This window comes from Macaca fascicularis, chromosome 6 (genome assembly GCF_037993035.2).
Source record: "Macaca fascicularis isolate 582-1 chromosome 6, T2T-MFA8v1.1".
In the NCBI taxonomy this organism is placed as follows: domain Eukaryota; kingdom Metazoa; phylum Chordata; class Mammalia; order Primates; family Cercopithecidae; genus Macaca; species Macaca fascicularis.
The window spans coordinates 182,412,414-182,422,500 of NC_088380.1; the positions used below are offsets into that span (position 1 = coordinate 182,412,414).

At 45.4% G+C, this 10,087-nt stretch overlaps 1 long non-coding RNA gene across 2 annotated transcripts in view; it reads right to left on the reverse strand.

The window, feature by feature from the left end:
• Positions 1 to 2,643: 2,643 nt before the first annotated feature.
• Positions 2,644 to 10,087, reverse strand: part of LOC123574087 (uncharacterized) — a 74,509-nt gene continuing 67,065 nt past the window's right edge. Inside the window, exons 2-3 of one of the 2 annotated variants that reach the window (XR_012414368.1) lie at positions 6,690 to 6,808; positions 2,644 to 3,028 (exon numbers count right to left, since the gene is read on the reverse strand). This is a non-coding gene — a long non-coding RNA (uncharacterized lncRNA). Of the gene's footprint in view, positions 3,029 to 4,689; positions 5,895 to 6,689; positions 6,809 to 10,087 lie in introns of those variants that run through there. The other variant, XR_012414367.1, reaches the window with a different exon arrangement.

Here is a 10,087-nt window from a genome sequence, read left to right on the forward strand (position 1 = left end):
CAGCAGGGTGCCTGCCTCTCCGAGTCACACAGGGTTAGTCACTCCTCTTGCCCCAGAGGCTCTGCTTAGCTCTTCCGTCTGTCAGAATCTCAATTTCATCTATACCTCACAGCCACAGACTTTCAACTGTAGACCTCCATGGTCTAGATATTCTCTACCCATTGTCACCCCCAAGGAGCTGGTCTCCAAAGTCTCCTCTGTGTGGGAGATTCAGCAGATCCAATGAATGAAATAGACTAGAGCAGGAATTTGATTTTGAAATGAAATCAAAACAGAATCATCCAGCACAAACCTGGCTTCCAGCCCAGGCACCATGTCCTGGAAAATAAGTCACTGTGTGAATTTGGGACAACCACTTACCTCTTTGAGCCTGTTTTCTCATCCGCAAATGGGGATAATAATAGTACCTGCCTAATGAGGATTTCACGAGGATCACAGGCGGTATGCTCAGCTCAGCACCTGGCACAAAGGCAGCTCTTAATAGATCTTAGTTACCATCTCATTTTGGGTCCCTTGAAGAGTAGGACTTCTTGAACCTACTTCAAGGTTGACTTACGAGGTAATCTCAGGAAACACAGTTGGAAGAGTGAAAGGAGAAAAGCCATTAAAAGTTGTCATCCCGAGTGGCTTCCTACTGTGGGCACCTAGGGCTCAGGCCCTCTAAGAAACAGTGTGGAATATGCATGAGAACTGCCGGGAAGCTGGAGCGCTTGTCCCCAGACTCCCAAGCCTCATATGTAAGGGATGCCCTGGGAGGCAAAAACAAGCCCCACAGCACATCTGGGTGCACCTGTGTGAAGAGGGGAACCCTCAGCCCAGTGAAGAGAGCCCAGTGTTCGAGAAGGAACGCGGTCAGCTTGCAGGCCAACTCAGGAGGGCAGGAGGGTGTCGGGGGCGTTCCTTCTGCTCCAGTTCCCATTAATGTTACTGTAATGACAAACACGAGTAACAGGGTATATTATCTTGTGTTACTCACATAAATATGTAGACCACGACAACTCAGTCCAATTTTCATTGTCTTCTGTGACGCTCAAATTTCAATAAATACCCTAACGGGCTTCATGGTTCATTGCAAAGGAAAGAAGGGGAATGACCAGTTATTTTATTAAGGAGTTTCGTGGCCAGGGACTGTGCTAAGCATGTAATCCTCATACAACTCATGAACTTGGATATGAATATCCCCATTTTGCAGAGAACAAAACTGAGGCAAAGAGAGGTTATATATCTCGCACAAAATCCTACATCCTGTAAGAGGCAGAAATGGAATGCAAATACACAAAATAAGACTCCACTGTCAATCATCTAAACCTTTGTGGAATTGAACTGAAAATGGCATGATTTTATGAAGTGGTTTGGAAGCCTGCTGAGTGGGTGGGGCAGGCCAGCATTCAAAGTCAGGCGCTAAGAAGACTGAGTTCAAAGGCCAGGCACGGTGGCTCACGCCTGTAATCCCAGCACTTTGGGAGAGAGAGGTGGATGGATCCCCTGAGGTCAGGAGTTCGAGAACCTGACCAGCATGGCGAAACCCCATCTCTACTAAAAACACAAAATTAGCCAGGCGTGGTGGCAGGCGCCTGTAATCCCAGCTACTCGGGAGGCTGAGACATGAGAATAGCTTGAACCCGGGAGGCGGAGGTTGCAGTGAGCCGAGATGGCGCCATTGCACTCCAGCCTGGGCAACAGAGTGAGACTCTGTCTCAAAAAAAAAAGAAGGCTGAGTTTGTAACTTTATTAGACACCTCCCAAGGGCTTTCCTCTACACCAGAATGCTGTCTCTTCTGTTATTAGGGAAGTAGTATGGAGTACCCTTGACATAACTAACTCCATCTTAGGAAAAGGCTCCACTTGATAATTCACAGGGCACTCTGCCAACAAGGATAAGATGTTTTGTTTAATAAACAAATGTAAAAAGTAAAGACCGCATCCAACCAGACAAGGACACAAACAAGCCCCTCTTCCACTATCAGTTCTCGCCAGAAGACTCTGTGACCATAAAAGATTAGGCCTTCGGCAGCTCAAATGGTCATCTTAACTGACACCATCTGGCTGTCACTCAGGATAAGAACTTGACATCTGCTGCCAAAGGCTCTGCCACCTCAAAGACTCTTCCTTGCAAGACCAAGAGACTGCCCAGCCCAGAACAGGACACCTTGTGTCTTCTTTGCTCCCCCTGGACTGGTTTATTAACACTTTCTTCTATCTCTTTTTCCCCTTGATGTTAAATGCTCCATTGTTGTGGAATGTTTGATCTGTAACACTTCAAGTACACTATCATGCATGGTTTGTGGTATTGACTGACTTACGGAGTGCCCGCAGCTCTGACTATGGAGTAAGTGGGAAGTATTCAGGAGAACTCCCTCCTTGGGAACTCCACAGACCTCGTGGCTTTTGTGATTGGATCACAATCAATACAAGCCTGACATTGTGGAAAGACACAAGCATGTGTGGACCGGGCTATTTCTAACCTGGCACCGCTCATGACAGAAGCCAAAGGGACAATTTGCATACGTAGAATGAGAATGTTTGGCCTTCAGATGGACTTCATTCATTGTTAGTAGTGCTCCCTTTCATTCTCAACGGTCCTGGTTTGGACAAGACATTGTACATCTCCCTATACAAAATGCTATTAAATTAACAAAGAGCTTCCGCACAGGTTATTTTATTTTATTCTCCCCACAACCTCAAAAGGGAGCTGTTTATGACACCACTTGATGGAAGGGCAAATCAAGACCCAGAGGGGCTGCCCTGAAAAGCCCTGGCCGAGACTGGAACCCAGACATCTCTTTTGATTCCAAAGCCCAGGGTCTTTCTGCTTGATCTTCATGCATTGTTCTTACATTGATTCGGTCCTTTATTTATTTATCTTTCACTCGTTCATTCTTTCTTTTTCTTTAGAGCACACCGTGCCAGTTTTTATGTTTCTCTCTGCTTCCAGAAGTTCAGGGTACAGAATGAAGCAAAAACCAGGCTTGACAGCAGTGAGCCATCTTCACACCACTGCACTCCAGCCTGGGTGACAAATGAGACCCTGTCTCAAAAAAAGAAAAAGAAGAGAAAGAAACTCAATTGTTATGCATCTCCCTGTGGATTTTAACAACCAGGAAGGATAAATTGGGAGCGCAGGAGAGGCAACTGGAGGTTGACAACAGCCCACACAGATTATCACCTGTTCTTCTAAGAGCTGCTCCAGAGAACTTTCATTGCCTGAGAGACCTTTTGTCTGTGAACAGGACAGCGTTTACCCCCATGCATTTCCTCCCTCACCCTCCCGTACCTAGTATCTCTACCAGCCTCCGGAAGCCCCAAGTCCCTATCCGTTTCTGTAGCTCAGGATGCTATCTAAGCTTCAATCATCTGGTCATTTCTCCAGTGCCATATTCTGTGGAACTCCTGTGCATACATATGTAATTAGCTTTTCTCCTCTTAGTCTGTCCTATGTCGATTTGATTCATAGCCTAGCCAATGAACCTAGAAGGATGGAGGGGAGTCATTATTCCTCCCCTAAAACATAACATCTGTGTATATGAAATTGTTAACAATGCTGAATTTGTGTGGGCCTGCAGCAACCTCAATTCTTGCCTGCTCAGAAGAAAGAATTCAACTGAGGGACAGAAAGCAGAGTGAGGGACAGAAAGCAGAGTGAGGGACAGAAAGCAGAGTCAGAGACAGAGGCAAGTTTTAGAGCAGGAGCGAAAATTTACTGAAAAGTTTAGAGCAGCCGGGTGCAGTGGCTCACACCTGTAATCCCAGCACTTTGGGAGACTGAGGTGGGCGGATCACGAGGTCAGGAGTTCGAGACCAGCCTGACCAACATGGTGAAACCTGTCTCCACTAAAAATACAAAAAATTCGCCAGGCATGGTGGCACATGCCTGTAATCCCAGCTACTCAGGAGGCTGAGGCAGGAGAATCGCTTGAACCCAGAAGGTGAAGGTTGCAGTGAGCTAAGATCGTGCCACGGCACTCCAGCCTGGGAGACAAGGAGAGGCTCCGTCTCAAAACAAAAAGTTTAAAGCAGGAATGAAAAGAAGTAGACTGGAAGAGGGCCAAGCAGGTGACAAGAGATTCAACTGTGCTGTTTGACCTTTGACTTGGGGTTTTACATGTTGGCACGCTTCCGGGGTTGCATTACTTCCCTGATTCCTCCTTGGGGTGGGCTGTCTGCATGCACAGTGGCCTGCTAGCACTTGGGAGGGGCTGCAAGCTCAGTGTGTTTACTGGAGTTGTAAGCATGTTCGTTTGAGGCATTCTTTCATTACCAGCCAAGTGTTTAAACCCTGCCATGTTGCCTCTTAGTGAGCATGCTTGAACCCACTCTCCCAACTTTTGCTATCTTATTGGGAAGCTGCTGATCACCAATTGCAGGTTTTGTTTTTTTTTTAGACGCGGAGTCTTGCTCTGTCGCCCAGGCTAGAATGCTGTGGCCCCATCTCGGCTCACTGCAAGCTCTGCCTCCCAGGTTGCCGCCATTCTCCTGCCTCAGCCTCCCGAGTAGTTGGGACTACAGGCGCCCGCTACCACGCCCATCTAATTTTTTGTATTTTTTTAGTAGAGACGGGGTTTCACCGTGTTAGCCAGGATGGTCTCGATCTCCTGACCTCGTGATCCGCCCGCCTCAGGCTCCCAAAGTGCTGGGATTACAGGCGTGAGCCACTGCGCCAGGCCTCAGGTGTTTATATCTATGGGGAGATGGCCTTTCCCTAGCGCCGGCTGCACCCAATTATTATTTTAGAGACACAGTTCACAACTGTCTGACCATCACCTGATGGTCACCTCCCATTCCTGGTGGGAGGGAAGCGGGCCCCTCTCCTCCCCTGCTCATGTCTGCCTGACTACCTACTGTAACAGAATTACCACTTTGTACTCCTTGAATATATTCAGTCTTCATGTCTCAATGTCATATTTTAAAACTAAAAGAAGAAAAAGCAGGCTTGAGTCCTTGTCTCAAAGCCCTTGGGATTCTTCACATACTATAGTGTGGGCACAGCTCTTTGAACCTTTCTCTGGGTTTAAATCCTGGTTTTGGCACTAGCTAAGTGACCCTACCTGGGCAAATCTCAGATTCCTCATCTGCAAAATAAGATAATCAGAACAAGTGCCCACCTCGTGAGCTGCTGGGAGGAGAAATGAGATAAAGCATGGGGACAGCTTGGCACCACGCCCTGTACACGCAAAGCCCTCAGCAAAATGCAAGCCAGTATTTCCTTCATCAGGCGGGAACCACCACCCCGATCTAACCTAGGGGATGGAGTGAGCTTTAGGAAACCAGAGGATTGGGGTTTTGCTTTTTGTTTTTAGCTCTTGGCCAGGAACAATAATTGAAAATCTTATTTCTCCCCCAGGGAACACGGGCCATGTTTTAAAGAAGACAATTGGGGGTGTGGGGGGAGGTAAAGGGACTTGGGAAATGTTGAGCCTTGATTTCTGCATCTATGCTCCATTTATCCTAAGAGGAGAGTTCCCGTTTAATCATACAAGGAAGGCAGAATCAAAGGGGGCACATTTGCATCATAAAAGAGGTAATTGAATTCAAACGTGTGGAGTCTTTACCTGTCAGAGTCCCCAGTCCTTTTGTTCTCCCTTCTAATCATTCCTGGCAGTTTTTGTAAAAGGCTAAAATGTGGCACAGGAAGATATCAATACAAGAGGGAAAAGAAATATGGTCATAAAAGGGGTTAATTCGAATTGTGGGCAGAAAGCCTTTTTCTTCTTTTTTCCCTTTTCCTGTGAGGGACTCAGGCCCAGAGAGAGGGAGCTGTGACTGGCAGCCACTGAAGAAAACAGCAACTGAATTCCTGCTTTCCTTTTCTTCCTTTTTTCTCCACCCAATGCGCTGGGGGTGGGAGGGGAGGGTGGTATTTCTTCAAAGAGTAATTTTTAAACATCTGTACACATCTGTTTTTAAAAACAAAACGAACTAAAGTTATTCATTAAATGCAAACAAAACACTTGAAAATCGACTGAAGTTTCAATCTTATGACCAATTAGAGAGGCAGAAAGGCACTGACTGAGGGTTACACTTCATCTCCTCAAAGTTAATGTGTTCATATTATTTCTATTTTGCAGATGAGGCAATTGAGGTTCAAAGAGTTCAAGAAAGTCCTAGAAATCGAATGAAGGAGGCATTGAATTCCATTCTTTTTACTAGAAATAAATTTAGAAAAAGACAAAAGAAGAAAAGGAAGGAAGGAGAGAGAAAAAGAAAAAAGAAAAGGAAGGAAGGAAGGAAGGAGGGAAGGAAGGAAGGAAGGAAGGAAGGAAGGAAGGAAGGAAGGAAGGAAGGAAGGAAGGAAGGAAGAAAGGAAGGAAGGAAGGGGCATCTTATTTGATATTATAAAGTGAAAAATATAAGCAGATAGATTCTGAGACACACATTGAGCCAGAGCTGAGTATCAGAAATAGATACAGAAAAATAAAGGCTGTGTGGAAATGTTATCCAGCAAATGGGCTTGCTGCCGGATGCGCATGGAAGCCAATACCATGGCACCAGCGCTTGGGGAAAAAAAAGGCTTTATTCCAAAGCCAGCCAGCAAGGAGAACAGGGTCCCAAGTTTGGCGTCTGCAGCAAGTTTTAGGGATCAGAGGGCAAGGGAATGGATTTAGGAATGCTGGCTTGTCAGAGTCTGGTTGGAAGGCTTCAAATTTGACCATTTATGGTAAGGTATGCTGAAGTGGATGTTAGTCCTATACCTTTTGAACCAATGGACCCCTCCCTTCTGAAAGAGGTCCGGCGGTGGAGTTCCGGGGCTGGAGTTCCGGTGGTGAGGTTCCAACGGTCAGGTTCCGACCAAGTCCCAGGCTTCCTGGTCCTGTGGGGAGGGATCATTGGTTCTAGGTGATGTTAAGTGAGAGTTTTATCCTACTGCGTATGCCCATGCTAAGTGACTTGAAGTTTTGTCACTGTTCTACCTACAAAGTAACAGGACGCTTTCTTAACAGTAGGCTCAGTTTGGGCTGGTCCTGCAGTCACAGAAATAAACCTCCTGTGGGTGCATGAGTAAGAAAGTGAAGCCCAGCCGGGCGTGGTGGCTCATGCCTGAAATCCCAGCACTTTGGGAGGTCAAAGCAGAGGTGGGGGGAGTTGACGGGGGAAATCGCTTGAGGTCAGGTGTTCAAGACCAGCCCGGGCAACATGGTGAAGCCCTGTCTCTAATAAAAGAACAAAAATTAGCCGGGCGTGTTGTATGCTTGTGGTCCCAGCTTCTCAGGTGGCTGAGGGATCACCCGAGCCCAGGAGGTGGAGGTTGCAGTGAGCCAAGATCGTGCTACTGCGTTCCAGCCTGGGCGATAGAGCCAGACTCTGTCTCAAAAAAAAAAAAAAACAAAAAAAAAGGTGAAGCTGCTGGTAGGGACCCTGTAAATAGCATGTGTCCCTTCTAAAAGGTCAAGTTAAAGACAGTGAAGACAGTAGCAATGTAGTTTATCTCCCCAAGTCCTCTCACAAACACAAACAGAATAACTAGGATAGCAAAAGAAAAAAGCCTCAGGCACCATATTTAACACAGTGAGGTGACTGAGTATCCTAGAATACAGGAAGCTGGAATGGGGCACGTGGAGTGCAGCTCTGTGGCCTTTCCGGGGTCTCCAAAATGCAAAGAAAAAAGAGCCACACAGAAGGGACACTGATAAGAACAGAATACAAGATGACCAGGGTAGGACATTTGCAGGTAAAGGTGGAAAAAGGTTTGTTAAATAAAATTTATAGGAAGCCATGGTTTTGGACTGGCTACAACTCAAACTAAGAACAAAAACTGCTCTCTTGAAGTCCTGTGAACAGAAACTGGATATAAACTTCAAGGGAAAAGTCTCATGCCTGATGCCTTATGTGCGGGCCACACAGAGAGTTCACCAAAATGCCCAAAGCCATAACCAATGACATTCAAATTGCAAACTGAGGTGAGAAGCTGATAGCTTCACGCTGTGGATAGAACAAAACTCTCTGTCATAATGAGACTCTTACCCCTCTTAATTTTTCTTTGCTTTTATGCCTACCTTTTTCATTTGGCAGGATAATGCTATAGTTGGAATTTCTGTGGTTGACTTGACAAAATATTGCATCTGTCATGCCTAACCCAAACCTTTACATGACCTAAAGGATCTGTTAGTCCACCCAATGAATAACTTCAGCAGCTTCCCTAATGCAACTGTTGTTCAAACTGTGCTTTTATGGAGTCAAACTTCTAGCCCCACCTGTTCTCACTCTCTGCTTTAATTTAACCCGGTCATGGGATACTGGTTAATAGACTTCCCTGCTAGGTGAACAGGGAGGAGTCTATGCAGTGGCTGATGCTTCTTGTTACATATGGATGAATAAACTGGGGATTGTAGAGACTCAGTGAAAAAATTAACAAATGGGCTACTTGGTTAAAATGGAAAGACTTCTCATCTGGCTCATTCTTTGGTCTATTTGATTTTGAGTTTCATTGCTCATTCTTTGATCTATTTCATTTTCACTGGTTTGGGTCATGGAATATGCCCCTGGCTAAAGAGCATTCACCAAACTCTTAGTATTATACTCCTGGGAGTCATAATAGTAGTCTCCTTGGTGTGTGGTATCCTCTCAAAAAACCTTAAATGCCTGCATGCAGCCATTTGCTGAATATTGAATGGTCTCTGGTTGGAATGAGGAAAATGTCAAGAAATTAATGATAACAAGGACAGTGTAACCTATAAATGACATTTTGACACCAAAAAACAAAGATGATGTTGACTGAGAGTAGAGTTGATGCCTTAAGTTTTGGTCACACCGTCATCTAGGTGAATGCCTGGCCAAAGGTGGGAATTGCTAAGTAAAGCAATTGGTTTGAATGGAGCTCCTGAATTAGGCCCAACAGAACAAATCAGAGGGAGTCACTCATGCTAACGTTCCACACTACCAAGCTGAAACAAAATTGTTTATCTAACCTTCCGAGAAATCAGAAGAAAGAGAGAGAAAGATAATAGCCAAATCTCCAAACAGCCAGTCTTAGCCAGCATGATACAGAAATTCCCTCTGCTTTCACCTTTATAAGAAAAGTAACTTCAAAATGACCTTTTTTGAAGGTCATTTTTGTGTTTTTGTGTTTTTATTTCTACTTTTCTCAGCCCTTTTCTGCTTACAAAATCTGCTCAGCTCATTGGAACACTTATTCTATTTTACAGAATGAGGTGTTATCCAATTCTACAATCACAAATAAAAGTCAATAAAGATCTTTAAACTGGATTTTGTTGTAAATCTGTAGGATACTTGAAAGGGGTGGGGTGCTGAGTGGAGGAGAGCGATCTCTCCAAGTACTGGGGAGCTTTCTGCACTGAAAGGTCCAATTTTTTTTTTTCTTGGAAACAGAGTTTCACTCTTGTTGCTCAGGCTGGAGGACAATGGCATGATCGCAGCACACCACAACCTCAGCCTCCTGAGTTCAAGTGATTCTCCTGCCTCAGCCTCCTGAATAGCTGGAATTACAGGCATGTACCCATGCCTGGCTAATTTTTTGTATTTTTAGTAGAGATGGGGTTTCTCCATGTTGGTCAGGCTGATCTTGAACTCCCGACCTCAGATGATCGGCCCGCCTCGGCCTCCCAAAGTGCTGGGATTACAGGTGTGAGCCACTGCGCCCAGCTGAAAGGTCCTATTTTTTAATGTTTTGTGAAAGCAACAGAAGAGCCATAGACTGTGAGATATCAAAGAGAAGTAGCACTGGACCCTTATCAATGGTGGCAAGACAGACTTTACCCTGACTATTGCAGCAGGGAAGAGAGACTCCAGCATAAACAGAGCCCGACTCCAACTAAAACAAAGAGGAAATAAGAAGGAGTTATGGTGAAATGAAATATTACGGAGGGATATAAGTGAAGAATTACTGAAAATGGTTTGGCAATGTGAGTTGGAACTATGAACACTTTGCAGTTTGGCTGCACTGAGCTTTCTTGACCAAAGTCTCAGCACAGGGGATGGGGTTACCTTTAGGGTCATAGTCTAGTGCAGGTGGAAGCCAGGCTAAAGTTTGGTCAAGTTCCTTAGCACAGTGTTTGGGCAAGTCCTTTCCGCTGCCTGAAGGTGCACAGTTCACAGTGGCTAGGAATGCTGGTCCACTCCTACCTCTTGCACA